Here is a 19,209-nt window from a genome sequence, read left to right as displayed (position 1 = left end):
CGATTTGTATGTAATCACCAAAATAAATTCAATAGAAATTTTGGCATGACCTCCCCTCTTTTTTGAAGAAATTTTGAAGCTTGCTCGGGCAGCTGGAGGAGGAAAAAGACATATATATAGGGGTGGGACTTTAGTCCCGGTTGGTAGCACCAACCAGGGCTAAAGATCACCGAGATCTTTAGTCCCGGTTGGTGTTACCAACCGGGACTAAAGATCCCGGGGGGGCCTGATAGGCCCTGACAGCATTCGAACCGGGACTAAAGATCGGTTGGTAACACAAACCGGGACTAAAGATCAAATATGTCCGTTACCCTTTTGAACCGGGACTAAAGATCATCTTTAGCCCCGGTTTTTATTGCATCCGGGACTATTGTGGAAATCGGCCGACCGACGAAAGATGGTTTCTCCACCAGTCCTATGATATCATATAAGTATAGGTGTATTACAAAACCAACACTAATAATATAATTACAAGATTTTCTAATAATCGATACTTTTATACAAGAAAAGTGCTGGTTTTTCTAATAAATCAGCACATTTGCTGAGCCGTACCAGCATGCAGTTGAGCGTGGAGTGGGAGATTGAGGACAAAAATCCTTCAAGTATCGTAATTCTCATTGCTCTCGGCCTTATAATCTCACATCTCATCATCTCTCATCTCCCAACCCGATCCCGGCCGGCCGTCTCTCCCAGCAAGGCAAGGGTGCGTTCGCCTCCTCTTCCCCCAGCCGGCGAGCGGCAGGACTGCCTCCTTTATTCACCCTGTTCACTCCGTTTCTCCTCATCCACTACATCTCCCTTATGCAACTCTCCCTCTTCCCTCCTCTTCGCACCACTCAAGCTGACACTAGGCCACGGGCAATGGCCACTTTCTCCCTAGTGTGACGGTCACTGGATCCGTCCACATAGCGCATAGTGACCACGAGATCCAGCCAACTAGAGCCTGGCCTGGAGCTCAACCTCCCTCTCCTCTCGATATAGTTGTAGTCACGATGATGCATCGAGTCAGATTTTTCTGATTCGTGACCTAAAAGGTGCCAGTTTATGAACCGTGTCATCGATGATTCTTCCCATCAGGCTGGAATGGGGTGGCTTGGTAATCCGGCACCTATACGAGGTTTCGAATTGACACTCATTGGGTGTTCTGTACTAGTATATTTTGTTAATTAGCGCTATATTTCTGATTACGATTTGGTCTAAACAATTAACTATTGCTAATGTGAGGTATATATCTGACTGTGTAGGGGATTTAAATACAAGAAACAAACACATCAGAATGGGGTGGTAGGAAGTCATTAGGAACACAAAAACCAAATTATTTTTTTGAAATAAATATAACACAAATAGAACTAACCTGATAAAATTGAGTCTAACGAACGTTGTAATTAAGTCCGGTTTAACCGGACGTATACCATGTCTGCTGGTGTGCCTCTGTTCTGACCGCTGATAGATCTTTGGTCTAATTGGAAAAAATGGACAAACATAACTCTTTACAAGATGATCAACAATATTGCATCAAGGTGAGTTCATAATACCTCTAAACCGCCTCTCCACCTTGATGTATTATAAACAGATATTGAGACAAATTCTTTTATTAAATGGCACATCACGGACCTTGCACGTAATTATACTCAATATATATTTGTCCATAAATATAAAGTATTTTAGGTTATTTAATAAAATTTTAAGGTGAAGGGTGAAATTATTCTGTTGTCTCAAAAATAAGTTGATTGGAAATTAAAGAACAGTCTAGCGATGTACTGCTCCCTCCGTCCTATAATATAAGGGATTTTATGTCCAAATTTATTATATTAGGATGTGTCACATCCATCCAAAATCCCTTATATTATAGGACGGAGGGAATACTAACTACTACTCTCTCCGTCCCAAAATAAACGCAGTCATGAATTTCCGTGCACAACTTTAATATTCCATCTTATTTAAATTTTTTTAAAAAATAAAAACATAACTATTCATGTTTTATAATCTAATAATAATAATATGCTAATTATAGAAAAATTTTAAATAAGACGGGCTACGTTTATTTTAGACGCATGGAGTACAGGGAACGCAACAAATAATGTCGTTGAATGCATGGATGAGATCAGATCGATCACGTGCAGGTACATGCATACAGTATGTATTTCACGTGGGTATACGCATGTGTCAGAAAACTATTGCATCGAACCAAACGCTTAGTTATATACGCCCTCGGAATTTGATGCAGCGAATTATCCACCCTGTACATTTGTTCACGAATGCTGGTGCGAATTGAATGCATGTGTATCACAATTAATTCACAGACCTGCGGGTCTCTCTTGTACTACATCCGTACTAAAATATAGTAATTTTTAGCTATATATCTAAATTTATAGTTAAAAATATTTACGTTTGAGACGGAGGAAGTAGTCTTAAAAAAAATTAGTGATCGGCCGTTGCACACTTGTACAGCTGACTACAGTGGCTGTCCGCCATGCTTGTACCCAATATTTTTATGTTTATAACAAATTTTTGTATTGTTCTTTTCAGGCCGGTACTACAACTACCAAAAAGGTCAACCGTATGGTGCTGGTGCAAACAATGTGGAGATTTTTACCCGTGTGCCATTAAAAAACATGATGCCTGCCTCTGTGCCACTAAAAAGTTCGAGCCTCTCTCTATGCCATCGTCAAACTTTATCGCGCCCTCCACACCATTCAGTCCTTTTTAGTCCTAACGGTGTCAAACAGCGCAACCAAATGACTTTGTTGCCCTTAGACTTGAGAGCCCATTTGGTGAAGTTTGTTTTCTTCTGTGCCATTCGGAGGGCAGCCATTCGGGCTCAGGGGCGCGGCCGGTGCAGCGGCGAGGCTAGGTGCGGCCGTCGCGGTGAAGGAGCAGATCGCGCGGCCGTCATGGTGAAGGAGCGCATTGCACGGGCCTTGCGGCTGTACAAGGAGGCGGCGGGCGGTGGCGGCAGCGGTGGCGGGTGGATGGTCCAGGTGTGGGCGCCGGTGAGGGACGGCGCCCGGCGCGTGCTCGCCACGCGGGGGCAGCCGTTCGTCCTGGCGTCGCAGTGCCACCGCCTGTTCCAGTACAGGACCGTCTCCCTCACGCGCGTCTTCCCCGTCGGTGGCGCCGCCGCCGCCGACAAGCAGGGGCTTCCCGCCAGGGCGTTCGACACGGGGACGCCGGAGTGGACGCCCAACGTGCAGTGCTACGGCAGCGGCGAGTACGCCCGCATTAGCTACGCGCTCATCTACGACATCCAGGGCAGCCTCTTCCTCCCTATCCTTGACCCCGACGACGCGAGCTCCCCCCTCGCCGTGCATGAGCTCGTCAGCACCGTGCTGCGGCTCCGCGGCTCCGGAGAGGTCGCCAACCTCTGCAACACTCTTGAGGCAATCTCTCTCTCGCTCTCTCGATCTATCTGCAACTAAGATCAAGAAATAATTAGCTACAGCAATTAGCAGGAGTGATTAGATTAGTGAACTGATTAACATTTCTTGTGTTCACTGAGAGGTGCAGGGATTACTCGCCGTGAACCAGATAGTGAATCCAGATGAGACCCGGGCGGCCATGGCCGAGGTATCGTAGCTCCTAACCATGGTGTGTGTCTGTGTGAAGCTCACAAGCTGCCATTGGCACGCAAACATGGGTGAGATGCAGGAGCGGCGGAAACGACACGGAGAAGGCCGCGCTGACGACCGCCGGCGCACCGTTCCACCTCGCCGCCGCCGCCGCCGGGCAAAGGAGGTGGTCGGGCGCCAGTTGGAGGGGTGGCCGGTGGCGCTGTCCGCTCGGCTCGGCGGAGACGGCGGTGACGAGGGAAGGGGAGGGCGGCGTGGCGGCGCGGGCGTCCAGCAACTCGGCCACGCTCGGCTGGGTGTTGGCTGGGAGTGACGCGGACACGGATGCCGCGGAGATAGGGGAATCGAGAGAGAAGAGAGAGTGAAAGGGCAAGAGCGACATTTTTCCTGCTCGAGCCCACATGCCAGAGCTACTAAACAGTTAAAACCAAACAGAATAGTGACGGAATGGTGTGAAGGGCGCGATAAAGTTCGACGATGGCATAAAGGGAGGTTCGAACTTTTTAGTGGCACAGAGGCAGGCACCATCTTTTTTAATGGCACACAGGGAAAAACCTCAACAATGTGTGTATGCGATGTTTGGATGCGCCATACTTTACCACAATTAAAATAAAGGCAGTTGTGATCGGTACAAAAGTGCGGTGTTGTTAATGTAAATTATATCGTGACACATGAAGACACGAGAGATCTACTTAGTTTCAGTGTAGATCCTATCAATTGGGATTAGAGCGTGCTAGACAGTTAGTTTGATACTACAACTGACAAGATAGATAAATTGATGATAAAAAAACCGACCGACCAATAAGCCGATGTAGTGATACTAGTCGATGTTGATAGGGTTTTGAACAAACGGCTATATATCCAATATAGATTCTGACACTTTGATAAAGACAATGGAAGCACTTGAACAAACAATTCAATCGGCCGATGATAATATGATGAAGTAGATGTCTTATGAACCAATCGACCGATATTGATATATAATATTAAATGTAAGCTCTATGGTTAAAGCATAAATCAGTTGGAAGTCCGATGTAAAAATAAGTTATCGGTTAATACTCCGATAAAACGCAGCACAAATAATATATAAACTTAGCAAGACTTAGATTGTTAGTAGTGACCTAACCGCGAGACAGTTCTAAATTGCGTCTGATCAAACAATCTTGGTAAGTTGATAGATCATCTATGCTAACGTGATAGATATAACAAATCTATTTAAAACAAATCGACTAAGGCTGAAGATCGGACCTAATCGAGACAATCCTAACTAAACCGGTATGTCTCTAAACAACACAGTGCAATTAAATATGTAATTGAAACATCACGTAGACAAATATACCAATCAAACCAGATTAATCTAAGAAATTGAAGTGATGTAGCCTTGAACAACACTAAAATAGCTTATACAATTGCTAGGGCCAACCGAACTTAGGGCTTACGCCTTCATGGGAGATCGAAGCAATGCAGCCCCGCGTCAGGTGCCAGTTTCGTCGGTGATAAAACCTCAAAAAAGAGGGCGGCAATGTTCTATAAATCTTATTGATCGAGAGATAATTTATAATAACCACGAGTGTATGTAATTATAGCCATAGGTAGACACTAGTACTCTCTCCGTCCCTAAATATTTGACGCCGTTGATTTTTTAAACATGTTTGACCGTTCGTCTTTTTTAAAAAAATTAAAGTAATTATTAATTCTTTTCTTATCATTTGATTCATTAAATATACTTTTATGTATACATATAGTTTTACATATTTCACAAAAGTTTTTAATAAGACGAACGGTCAAACTTGTTTAGAAAAATCAATAGCGTCAAATATTTAGGGACGGAGGGAGTCCTTCTTAGACACAACACAAACATTCCTAAAGATAAAGTAAAAGACACGAGCCTTGATCGGACTCTAAACAATCTCTCCTAAAAATAAAAAGAAAACTAACAGACGTTGCCAAATTAATAGATAAATTACCATGCCTCGTCCTTCTTAAACTCGACCTCTTCTGGATAAACTTCCTTTAATTAATTAATTTTCTTAACTGAATACACTAATAATTCGATTGCTGGCAGATGATATTTTTCATAGGTCAATTTTAGAACTCTGTGGTCGATACTGTCTAGGTCGATAACGACTTCGGGTTTACCAAATTTTAACGTTAACATGTGCACAATAGAAAAGTTAGAAAACAATTGCCTCTATGGGCATGTACAGTAGAGTCGCTGCAGCATGGTCATGTTTTCTCTTGTAAACTGGTACTGTGCTGTAGCAGCAATATCTGCCGAATAAACCTTACAATAACATGCTTTCTAGATTTATTAACATTAATATAAATATGAAAAATACTAAAATGACTTATATGTGAAACAGAGGGAGTAATAAATTACGGCCGTGTACCAAATTTAATTTGTTGGAGCATTAATTTGTTTACGTAGGATTAGGAAGTACTAGCTATAGATAAAAAAAACCCTGAATTATTGGAGCATCTCCGATTTTCCATGCATGAATGCATGACGACATTCTTGCTTGTCCTCTAGCTAAAAATAATTTTAGTTCCCACCCTAAAATTTTTCATCCTATCACATCGAACATTTGAACATCTACATGAAGTATTAAATATAGACTAAAAAAACTAATTGTATAAATTGCGACTAATTTGCGAGACGAATCTTTTAAGCCTAATTGCTCCATGATTTGACAATGTCGTGCTACAGCAAATATTAATTAGGCTTAATAAATTCGTCTCGCGGTTTACCAACGGATTCTGTAATTAGTTTTCTTATAAATGCCCGAACACTCCATGCGACACCCTATGTAATAACCGATGTGACACGTCAAAACTTTACACCCCTGAATCTAAACAGCCCCTAATTCTATCATCACCAGTGTATTCCCTTCATCAAACTATTTATAATAAATTATTAAATTAAACAATCGTGATCCACGTGCTGACAAGTAGGTCGCACCAACCACCCAGTTATCCTCTTCTTCACCGCTATAAAACCCCATGGCCTCCTCACACTTCCCCCCGCAGCTTGTTTAGCTTAATTAGCAGTAGCACAAAGCAGCAATATAATGGCGACGGCGGCGAGGCTGCTCCTCCTCCTCTTCCTCACGGCGGCAGCCAGCGCGTGGGAGATGAACATCCGGTTGCCGACGGAGATGCTGAACGGCGGCGAGGCCGTGGTGGCGCCGATCATCCACGCGCTGCGGCCGCTGCTGGGCTCCGGCGGGCAGCTGGCGGCGCGCGCCGGCGTGGCGTGCGACAGCTGGAGGCTAGGCGTGGAGGCACACAACGTGATCGGGTGGAAGACGGTGCCGGCCAGGTGCGAGGGCTACGTCGGCCACTACATGCTCGGGTGGCCACTACCGCCGTGACTCCGCCGTCGTCATCGACGAGGCCATCGCCTACGCCGAGAGCCTCCAGCTCTCCGGCAACGGCAAGGAGATCTGGGTGTTCGACATCGACGAGACCTCCCTCTCCAACCTCCCCTACTACGCCAAGCACGGATTCGGGTACGTATACTATACGTACACGTACACGTACACACCACTTTCCTTGCAGTATTACCTATACATATATATCTTGTATTATACGTGTATTGCTGCAGGTATATACGCCTCATTTCAGTTGGGACTTACACCGCGCGCTGACTTGGTTATACATTTATCTACTGGCAACTTGCTGGCAAGATAATACTACTATATATGAAAAAAATATCTAAAAATCTAGCTGATGTGACATAATTAATTAAGTGTCAAAATTATGATGAACTATTTAATGTGCATACAAATATACAGTATGTGAACGTATTATTAAATTGAGACCGGCCTGCCTAGTTCACAAATTAATATAGGAAATACTGGGGTATTACAAAATGTGAAGTCAAAGATGAAAAGTATATATCATCCAATTAATGAATATAACACAGTAAAACATTCTCAAAATAGTAAAAAATAGCAAGGAGATGCGCATCTATATATGCTTAGCAAGATTCCACCGGACATTCCAAGACCTCGCAAAGAACTAGATAACTTTAAGCATTATATTGATTAAGAGGATAAAAAGAACACTATGCACTTGTCCATGTGGCTATTTTTAGGCAAACCACTGAAACCTTTATTAGATTCTTCAATCAATAATTTATTACTAGCCTGTAGGAAGTCAGAACCCTAAAAAAACAGATTGGACCAGCAGATCAGGTAATGAGTGATGCAAACATGCACAGGCTGGCAGACAGTACATTTTGTCGGGCTTATATTGTCCAGCAGTCATATAAGTCAGATCCAAAATTCGTTCTTTCAAAAAAAAGATCCAAAATTTAATCGTTATACAAATTATGGGTGGATTTATGGACCACTGCATGATGAGGGCGTTAGTTAGATCTTTCACTAATTGTTAATTTTTTCAAATATGCACAAAAGTTGGAACTTTATTTTGAATTCCTGTAAGTTCTAAATTAATGAAGAGTTTCATTAATGATTTTTTACTAACACCCGGCAGAGCTACACTGTACAATGATACGAGCTTCCGCGAATACGTGGCGGAAGGGAGCGCGCCGGCGCTGCCGGAGACGAGGCGGTTGTACCGGCGGCTGCTCCAGCTCGGCGTCAAGCCGGTGTTCCTGACGGGCCGCACCGAGGACCAAAGGAACATCACCGTCACAAACCTCCGCCGGCAGGGATACTCCGGGTGGATGGAGTTGTTGCTCAAGCCAGCAGTGCACGCCGCCGGCGAGCTCCAGGGGTCCGCCGTTGCATACAAGTCCGGCGAGCGGCAAAAGCTGGAGGATGCCGGTTTCACCATCCTCGGTAACATTGGTGACCAATGGAGTGACATCCTCGGTACACCGGAGGGCGCCCGCACCTTCAAGCTGCCGGACCCCATGTACTACATCGGCTAGGTTGCTGAGTAACAAGTCCAATGAGGCCCAGACTCCGTGTCACGTGCGTTTCATCTTTGTTTTGTCTTGAAATGCTTCTAAGTTACAATAATTTTCGACGCGCGTCTATCTGTACTTTTCCTTGTGAGATTGATGAGATTTGTAATAGCATGTACGTGTAAGAGCGGTAAATCTATCTAGCTATGTACTATTGAGCAAGCTTGTCGCGTGCGTATCTTTGTCTAATAATTAAGAAAAATTGCAAGATATCTCACCAAATATCATCCTTAGTTTAAGATTTTCCTATATATATAAAACGATTTATTCCGAATACCTGTCCTTTTTCCTACTTATTTACCTTAGATTGACCCCGGCCCATTAGATGTAGTTCACGCCCTATTTTTTTTTCTTTCTTTTGCAAGTGTTATATGACTTAGCACATCTCTTGATAGACATGACCCCAAACATTCTTTTCAAAACAACAGTCGCATTGAACTCATCTTTCTCATTTTGAATTTGTCGAAAAACCAGCTGCCACGGAAGAGTACTCGTGACTACCGTCGCCCAATGGCATACTGGCCACCCTAAGTGGGGATGCTACGATCGTGTAATAAGCCTAGCAAATATGGGTGACGATCATGGTTCATCGTCTATGAGTATTTATACGGGCACATGATAATATATATGAAAGGGAACGGGCAGATCGAGGAGTATACATTATCTAAAAATACAGCTGATGTGATAATTAATTAATTATTGCCAAAGCTAGCTAGGATGAACGTGCATACAATATACAATATATGTGAACGTATAATTAAAATGAAACCGGCAGGCCCAGTGCATATATAGAAATAATACAAGAAGTACTCTGATATTGCAAAATGTGGAGTCTAACTTGAAAAGGTCGTCCAATTAATGAATATTATTAAGAACGAGATAATTCCAGGACCTCACGAAGAACGAGATAATTAACTTTAAATATATTGATAAAACATACTCCATTCTTAAAAAAAAATAACCTAGATGGTAATATGATCCATCCTATTACAATAAATGTGAACTAATCTCTCATATCTTCACTTAATTTAGGTTAAGTTTTTTTTTTTGAGGGGGATCACAAATGCATGGTGTATGAGGAAGGAAAAGATCATAGGTTCATTCATATTATCGATCGAGAGCACGTGCAGTACATTTTTAGAAAGATCACTGCTCCCTCCGTCCCATTTTAAGTGCAGTCATAATGTTCCGTGTCTAATTTGGATCGTTCGTCTTATTAAAAAAAATTTAAAAACATAAGTCAAGCACGAAGTACTATTTATGTTTTATCATCCCATAACAATAAAAATGCTAATTATAAAAAAAAATTAAATAAGATGGACGATTAAAGTTAGACACAGAAACTTATGATTGCACTTAAAATGGGACGGAGGGAGTAATAATCAAGATTTAATTATAAGTGGCCTGTCAGATGTCAGACCTACCTTTTAAAATACCTTTTAAAGAAAAAACGCATTGCACCACATCAGGCAATAAGTGATGCAAACATTTCACATGCTCGCAGATGGTACATTTTGTAGGCTAGATGTTGTCCAGCTGTCATATGTAGCAAGTCATATCCAAAATTTAATAATCGTGGTCTTGAGAAAAAAAAACAGAAGAAACAGAGTCTTTTACAAAGAAACAGAGCATATACTAACAACCGATAGAAAACAAATGGAAAAAGTATACTTTGACTCCCTGAACTATCGCTCAAGTATGATTCATATCCTCCAACCATAAAACCGGGTATATCGACTCCTTTAACTATTAAAACTGGTGCAAACAATATCCCTAGGTGGTTTTGACTGATGTGGCGCCTACGTGGCGGTTTTGACTGAGTCTTTGTCCTATACGTGGACTTGCATGGCATTAGAATAAAAAAAATATGTAGAACCCATATGTCATTCACACAAAAAAAAAAGTATTGTGGGACCCACTAACATATGGGACCCACATGTCATCCTCCCTCTCCTTTCCTTCTTCCTCCCCTTCTTTCTCCCTTATCCCACTCTCTCCCCCTGGCCTTTCTCTTCACCAGAGTGGCGGCGGCGGCGGTGGGGAGCGGTGGCGGTGGGGACGATGGCGGCGGGGAGCGGTGGCGGCTGTGGCGGTGGGGAGCGGCGGTAGCGGCAGTCGGGAGCTGAACCGCTCCATGGCGGGCGAAGCCTCGTTGGCCTACTCGTGGTCGTCCTCCTCGTGCTCGTCCTGTTGATGATGGTGGCGATGGTGGTGGTGGGAGCGGCGGCCGTGGTGGAACCTCGCCATCTCATCCTCGTCTTCCTCCTCGGCCTCGCCATGGACCGGCTCCTCAGCGGCCGCGACAGCGGCATCGTCACTCGAGTTAGGATCTGGCTCCGCGACAGGGAGCACCACGGTGTTCGCCGTCGCCGACTCGATGGGCATCTCGGCCACCATCTACATCTCGGCCGCCTCGTCCCCACCGCCACCGCCACCGCCGCCGTCACTCCCCGCCGCCATCGTCCCCATGTCAGTCGCGGATAAGAGAGAGATAAGGGAGAGAGAGGGGGAGGAAGAAGGGGAGGAGAGGGAGGATGACATGTGGGTCCCACATTACTTTTTTTTTATTCTAGCGCCACGTAAGTGCCACGTTGGACAAAGACTCGGTCAAGACCGCCACGTAGGCGTCACGTCAGCCAAAACCACCTCTAAAACCACCTAGGGACATTGTTTGCACCGGTTTTGATAGTTGGAGGAGTCGATACCCGGTTTTGTGGTTGGAGGAGATGAATCATACTCAGGCGATAGTTGAGGGAGTCAAAATACTTTTTCCAAAACAAATACTGGGGGAATTCCAATACTAGGATCGACAACTTAATTATCAAAAGAGGTCCCCAAAATTCATATGAGTTAGCAACTTATAGATACCCTAAGCCAAAGCAAAACAAATCGTCAGATAATTACAGCTGAATCTATCCCTTTTTCTCTTTTCTTTTACAGCGGCATGTATTATTTTCATATGCAGTTGCCTCCTTGTATGGCAGAGCGAAACGGGCGATTCGCAGTGCTCTGGTCAAAGCGCTATTGTGGTTGTGTGCGCGCTTGCTCTCGTGTTAATGCATTTAAGCGACCATGCCCGGTTTGCCCGTATATAAGGGGCAAGTAGATGTTCATATTTTTACATAAAGACTACTGATACTCTAGAAAATTGCGAAGAAATCCTCCTATCACCAATACCTCGTTGTGCTTTTTTATGGTAAAACATTTTGACCTTGAGTGAAATATAATGCGAAGAAACGGAAGTTCCGTTTCTAATTATATCGCACTAAATCTTAAAAGTATCAGGACATTCTCATAAAAATACATCAAAATCCAACATCAATCCTATCCCACCTCTTGTTTAGCGCCTACCGTACCCATCCCTACACCCAACACCTCCCTGCCTTCCTCCCATACACCATCCGCCTATGCCTCCCCTAGCTGACCAGCCATTGTTGCTCTCTCAACCCCTTAAGCTCACGCCCTCCTCGTCCTGGCATCCATGCTGCCTTTTCCCCTTCTTGATCCAGCCATGGCTATTCTAAGGGGAGGAGTCTAGCGGTGGACTTGCTGACAAGGGAGACGATGGGTGTAAGCATTACCGCTGAGCCACCCTCACCCCACGCTGGCGCGGGATTATCCTACACCGGTGCTCCCAGATCCTCGCCTCCCGCCACCCACTCTTCCTCGGTCACGCCTCCTACCACCGTCCCCGCCTCCTGCAAATCGAGGAAGGTGGACGGTAGACCTCAGCAAGGAGGCGTGGAGGTGGACGTCAGCGTCGCGGAGGACCTCGTGGCCCTCGAGTCGGCATGGGGACAATGTGGAGTTTGTCGGTGATGACGAGCAAGGCCATCGGAGGGGAGCAGGAACAGTGGATGCACCATGCGTGGGCTCTGGCGCCGCCACTCGTCCTCCCTCCAGCACCTTCGTCTCCTCTTCTCCTCTTCCACTTTCTAGCGGAGGCAACTGCTTTGGATGGCGTGGCTAGAGACGATAACAATACCTCAGACCTCAATGGGGCGGCTCACAAGGACGAGCTTGAAGGCAACATCCTTTTCTCCACCGCTATCCTCCTCTAGCTCGACATGAGGCGCTCTCCTCTATCCCTCCCATCCGCTGGCGAGCCGCACCCTTCACCGTTGTGTGACCATGTACTTCTTTCCTATCATTGGGTGGGGTGAGAACCTCAGTGGTAGTGCGCGGGAATTGGGGAGCAACTCGGCGGCCTGTTTCCATCAAGCTCAGCGGCGAGTGTGGCGACTGCAAACCCTTTTGACCTCCCCACTCCTCAGCGGCGACAACAACGACGACCCAGTGCAGCTGGAGCTGCTGGCCAAGGCGGCTTTCGTGGGTGCGGCTGTGTGCTGGGCCATTTGGTTAACTCGCGGAATTATTGGCTCTTTAAAAATGTTTTGAATAAATCCTAGGTGGTGTACAGTATAGTGCTTTCTCCTTGATGCAAAGGTGCAAAGGGTTATTTCTATTTTGAAGAACCTTACCTTATCTTCGTTGATATAAAAGTTAGTCGATATAGCGGAACGACGACTAACCTTCCTGATCGCTTCAGTCATTGATCACCCAAGACATGCCAGATGACGACACAAGAACACACAATATTTGTTAACGAGGTTCAGCCGAAGCCTACATCCTCGGGGCTCTGATTATGGGCGCTCCTCCCCAACCAATATAGCTCCTAGCCGCTACGAGTCCATGGCCTCACCGCCATCCTCTCCCTACGTGTCTACACTGCATTGTAGTCGCCATGGTTACATTGTGGGTGCCCCCTTCTCTATTTAAGAGAGTTGCCGGGTTACAGAGTTTGACTCTAATTCCACCCCTAACACCTATATCACAATTCCAAGTCGAACTGTAACCAAATAGAACTAGTATATTTGACGTCTATTCTAACAAACTCCACCTAGAAGTAGTAGAATCACCATGCCGACCCACCTGTCTTCTAGACTTGAGTTGTTTCCTTTTCGTAGCTTCATCACAAGCCACCCGACAAGTCTGCACCAGACTCACTGCCATCAAGAGACTCCGCTATCCCTGCAACTTCTTCCTCTGGACTTCACCTATAACAGTGCTCCACCTTCTCTCTTATCATCACAGTCGTCTTACCAAGCGAAATTGAACTCCTCCTTAGCTTTCTTATCATAGACTCCTTGAAGACCATGTTCACCTCATCTTCCATCTTTGATTTTATTTAATCTAATCCATGGTTTATAACCCGCGTCATCACCAAATAGATAAATCAAACTCACTAGACTAATGAAGAAACCATTTCTTCATTGTAGTCTTATGAACCGAGCTAATAAATCCAACATCCACGCTTTTCGCATCCTTTGACTGCGCTCCATGATAACCTAAGAAAATTCACCGTACGCCTGAATCACTTGAAGAATTATCATGACAGCCTTCGCTCTTCCTCTTCAGTGACGCAGATTTCATATATCCCCATCATGCAAACCCGCAAATCCTAGATATATCCTGTATTGCCAAACAACCTGTTTATGTCCTCAACGATTTTCACCCACTGTTTCCCGAGACTTTTCTTCAGTTATGGACTAACTCCATATATCCCAACCTCTTGTCAAGTCCCAGATATATCATGTTCCTGCCAGATAATTCTATATGCGACCTAACTAGCCTGCACTCCAACATTCGCATATATATCTAGTAATTTTTCTTATGGGTTTGGATGTAGCCGAACTGTCTTGGAGAACTGCAACACCCTAGTGTACCATGTGTGATGCGGTTGTTTTCCTCTTTCTTTTTTTTAAATTCCTTCACAGCAGGGGGTTTCCCTAGCATGCACATATCAAACCATGTTATATTGGGCGTATGAACAAGTACGCGCTCGAACTTAAGGATGGATGTGACGAGATCGATGGACCCTATCCAAACAAACCAGATATGCATGAACATATGGGAAACATGAGGGGATCAGGTGGCCCAGCATGCTATAGCTAGAAGTCACATGTTTACTGTAGCGTCACATAGCCTCACATATTTACTATAGCATCACATAGGCTAGTCATGGATTAATTAGGCTCAATAGATTCGTCTCCCGAATTAGTCCAGGGTTATGGAATGGGTTTTGTCAATAGTCTACGTTTAATACTTCTAATTAGTGTCCAAACATTCAATGTGGCAGGGACTAAAAAGTTTTAGTCCACCTTGCCTATCGTGTAAAACGTATATCTGCCGATGCCGTACCCTTGCCATGAGGTCACAAGGCTACTTGGGCCAGTTGCCAGCCTATTTAATGTTTTTTCCTCGATCGTTTCACCGAACGGTAGATCTTTTTCCTTCAACCATTCAGGAAATTTGTGCTTCTGTTCCTTCGAGACCCAAGATGCCGGTCTTCTTGGGTTGCAAGCTCTGATCTCGTTCATGTGTTCCTCAATGTACGGCTCGAGGATGGCGCGCTGTTGCAGCATGCTGCTATGTGCTTCCGCTACAACTTTATAGGCCTCATCATAGAACCATTTCTTGCTTACGGTCCCCTTCCCAGCTAACCGGCCCTCGTGTACAGGAGGGGGCATACCAATGAGTGTGGCGTCCTTCATATAATCTATACAGCATTCAACCACCTCCTCAGTTATGTACCCGTCTATCATTGATCCCCCCAGATGAGCTTGGTTACAGACATACCATTTCAGAACTGACATGTACCTCTCATACGCCCACATATGATGTAGATATAGGGGACCAATTTCGATAATCTGAGGGACGATGTGGACAATCAGATGCTCTATCATATTGAAGTAAGATGGAGGGAAAAACATCTCAAGCTGGCAAGCTGTCTCGATTGCGAATTTATGAAGGGGGCCTAACTCTTCAGGATCAAAAACCTTATGTGATACTCGATTGAAAAAATAGCACAACTTTGTTATCACCAACTTAGTGTGAACTGGCTTGACCGCTCTTATAGCAATAGGTAGGAAGACAGTTAACATCTTGTGACAGTCGTGAGCATTGTACCCAGAGATGGTCAAATCTTTCATAGATACAAGTTTTCTAATGTTCGATGAGAAACCAGTCGAGACTTTCAAACTACGCAAGCATGTACAGAAAGCTTTTTTCTCTTTTGGTGTCAGTGAGTAGCATGCCGGAGGAATATCAATCTTCCCATTGGCCAGCTCTTTTGGGTGAAGATCATGCCTTATGTCCATATTGACTAGGTCTGTACATGAGTTGAGCCCATCTTTTGTCTTACTTGGGATGTCTAGTAAAGTGCCAATGGTGCTATCGAACACATTCTTCTCAAGATTCATCACGTCAATGGCATGAAGAACCTCCAGGTCTTTCCAGCAATCCAGATACCTAAAAAATATTGAGTGCTTCTTGAAAGGCAATGTATTTTCCTGATCCGTCGCATCTGTATCATCCTTATCCTTTGCTTTCTTCATCTTGACTGCCTTCTTCTTTACCTTCCCGAACACGACCTTAATCTTCTTTGTCATGTCGAAGACTTGTGCACCAGTTCGTGCTTCTGGAGGAAGATCGTTCTCTATTGACTTGTCAAATAGGCTGGCCATCTTACACCAAATCTTACACCAGTTGTGCCTCTATGGCAAGAATCGACGGTGACGCATGTACACTGTCTTCCTCGAGGAGGCAAGGTACCTGGACGATGTGTTGTCGATACATATAAGACATCCGAACTTCCCCTTAAGTTGACCTGATAACGAAAAGTTCATCGACAGGTCGTTGATGGTAACGAATATGATGGCACGCGGAGTAAAATATTCCCGACAGTACTCGTCCCACACTTGTAACCCTTCTTTCCACATTTCTTCCATGTCCTCCATCAATGGTTCCAGAAACACATCTATGTCAATCCCATGTTGTTTTGGCCCTTGTATAAGGATAGACAACAAAATGTATTTTCGCTTCTAGCAAATCCATGTAGGCAAGTTATATATGGTGAGCAGCATTGGCCACATGCTGTGTTTGCTGTTTAGATCACCGAACGGGTTCATTCCGTCTATGCTCAAGGCAAACCTTACATTTCTCGGGTCCTTTGCAAATTCCAGGTTTAGTGCATCAAAATTTTTCCACTGTTGAGCATCGGTGGGGTGTCAAATCACACCATCAATTTTCTGACCCTCCTGATGCCATCTCATCAACTCGGCATCGTACGTTATGGTTTGAAAATAGCCGCTTCAGGCGATCTTTCACTGGCAGGTACCACATCACCATTCTAGGAATCTTTTCCTTTTCATCCACCGATGCATCCTGGTCGACCACCTCTTCGTCGGAGGCTAAGTTCCCAGTCTTGTACCGACTCATCCCACATGTTGGGCAACAGTCTAAATCCGCGTATTCCTTGTGGTACAGTATGCAATGATTTTCACATGCATGAATCTTTTGAACACCTAGAGATAATGGACATATCAATTTCTTCGCTTGATATGTGTTCCTCGGCAGGAGGTTAGGCTTAGGAAGCATAACTCTCAGAAGATCCATCAAATCATTGAATCTAGTGTCCGACCATCCATGTCTGGCCTTCAACCTGAGAAGTTCAAGCACATAGCGCAACACCGTATATTCCTTGTCACATCCTTTCGATTCGTCGTAAAGAGGTTCCTTCGATGCTTTTTCCAACGCTTCCCAATTGTTGAACCCTTGTCTCGTACTAGTGAGAACCTCTGATTCAACGTGCCGCAACATATCCTCCAGATCAAAAATTCTGCATCATCTATACCAGAGCCACCACATTCCGGGATCGTTCCTTGTGACATGTCTTCAATTACAAAATTTTCTGCCTCATCAAAGCAAAAATCATCATCCTCTTCATTACGACCTATGACTTCCCCATGAAAAGTCCATATCTTGTAATCATCCATAAATCCACGCTCTACAATGTGCCCCAAAATATCATTCGGTTCGTGCATCATCTTTTCATTCCTGCAATCAAGGCATGGATAAAAAATCTCCCTTCTGTTCTCCCTCAAACACATGCCTTTGCCAGATCAACAAAATTGGATGCTTTCTTCAAGAACGCCGGTAGCCACTCTACCGAAAATGGAAATTATATTAGTATTCATGGTCTAGTGGTTCCAATAATATTAAATTAATAACTTAAAATTAAATTAGAATTACTAGACTTTCAAACCTATTATATATTCGTCGAATTCCGCTGAAAAAATTTGAAATAAACGGAGGTAACTAAGCAAAAAAATAAATTAAAGTTCTACGGAAAATTTAAACAATCATACAAAATTTTTAATCATCAATACAAAATTGTCCATTTCCAAAAATGTAAATATTCTTATTTTTATCCAGAAACAAATTAAATTAATGGAGGGAAAATTAAAAAGAAATCAGACTACTAAATACTTTGTAAATCATGTAATACAAACAACAAATATTAGCTCAAAAATCACAAGAAATAACAAAAAATGAAAAAGAAAAAAGAAAAGGTGCCTACACTACATTTATAAAAGTGCAAATATCTTCGCATTGCACTAATAAAAACTGATAAAAATAGAAGCAAATAAAGGAGGACAACGAGCATTACACCTTTTATAAGGATGAAAATCAAAGATTTGAGGTCGAAAACCTTATCCCCATAATTTTTGTAAGTTTAGGAGAGAGAAAACGCCGGAATAAATGGGCAACAGTCGAGCTGAGTTGTATATAGGCACGCATCATCGCGTGTGGTCGTATTAAGACGCCTGCACAAGAAGATGCATTATCCCATGCGATCGTGTTAACCCAACCGCATGGGATAGTCTCATTATCCCGTGAAGGTTGGCATAAGACGCCCGCACGGGATAATGCATCTTCCCATGCAGGCGACAGCCTGGCGCCTGTCCGCCGATTTTTCCAGGCGGCGCCACTTACGGCCTGCATAGAAACAAACGGGACTGGCGTTCAGGAAAATCATTCCTGTAGGAGGGAAATCACAATTGCAATTAAAAGTAAGAGTAACAACACAATTACCTCTTAAAAAAATGTCGTGATGCATGCAAATCGGCCGTTGCAATTAGTGGTTGCATCTTGCATGTCATGCATCTGCACAATACTTTTCTATTTTTCATTCAATATGATAGTTTCGTTGTTCTCTTCAGGCCTGTACTACTGCCAAAAGGTCAACCATATGGTGCAATCTCTATCTCCACTATTATAAAATTTGAAGATATTTTTATCGGTACTTTGGTACGTCACCCGTATATGAATCAGTTTTTAAATTCGTTTGCTTTTAGAAATATGTATCCGTATTTGAGTTGGGTTTTAAGTTAATTTGCTTTTGGAAAAGTACAAAAGAAATCGTATAAGAAATCCCTTTAAAAAAAACTCGTATGCAACTTGAGATAACTAGACTCAAGTCTAATTGCAGCATATGATTTTCTTGAAAAGTGTATATCCAAATGAATTATCACAGTAAATTTCGAATTAACTAAACCGTATAATAATAATAAGAAGAATGAAATAGCCTTTACCCGTTGTAACGCGGGTATTTTTTCTAGTAAATATATAAGTACATCCCAGTTCCGAACAATGATACGCTCTCCAAAACAAATATTAGAATGTGATTTTAAATTATAATATACAAAATAAATAAGTAAATATTCAAGTTTATTAAATATTCTTTAAGGCTTATCTATACATTGTGGTCTAAAATAATATCTTCAAACTAACTATATTAAATATTATTGATAGTTAAAGATTTAATCATTTGATCTCAACCTTGTTAAAAACTACGAGAATTAT

General features: G+C 43.5%; 1 pseudogene; it reads left to right on the top strand.

The window, feature by feature from the left end:
* The first annotated feature begins 6,572 nt into the window (after positions 1-6,572).
* Positions 6,573-8,664, top strand: LOC4338026 (acid phosphatase 1-like; annotated as a pseudogene).
* Positions 8,665-19,209: the final 10,545 nt, after the last annotated feature.

The sequence above is a fragment of the Oryza sativa genome, chromosome 5 (genome assembly GCF_034140825.1).
Source record: "Oryza sativa Japonica Group chromosome 5, ASM3414082v1".
Lineage (NCBI taxonomy): Eukaryota > Viridiplantae > Streptophyta > Magnoliopsida > Poales > Poaceae > Oryza > Oryza sativa.
This window is presented reverse-complemented; position numbering and strand designations above follow the sequence as displayed.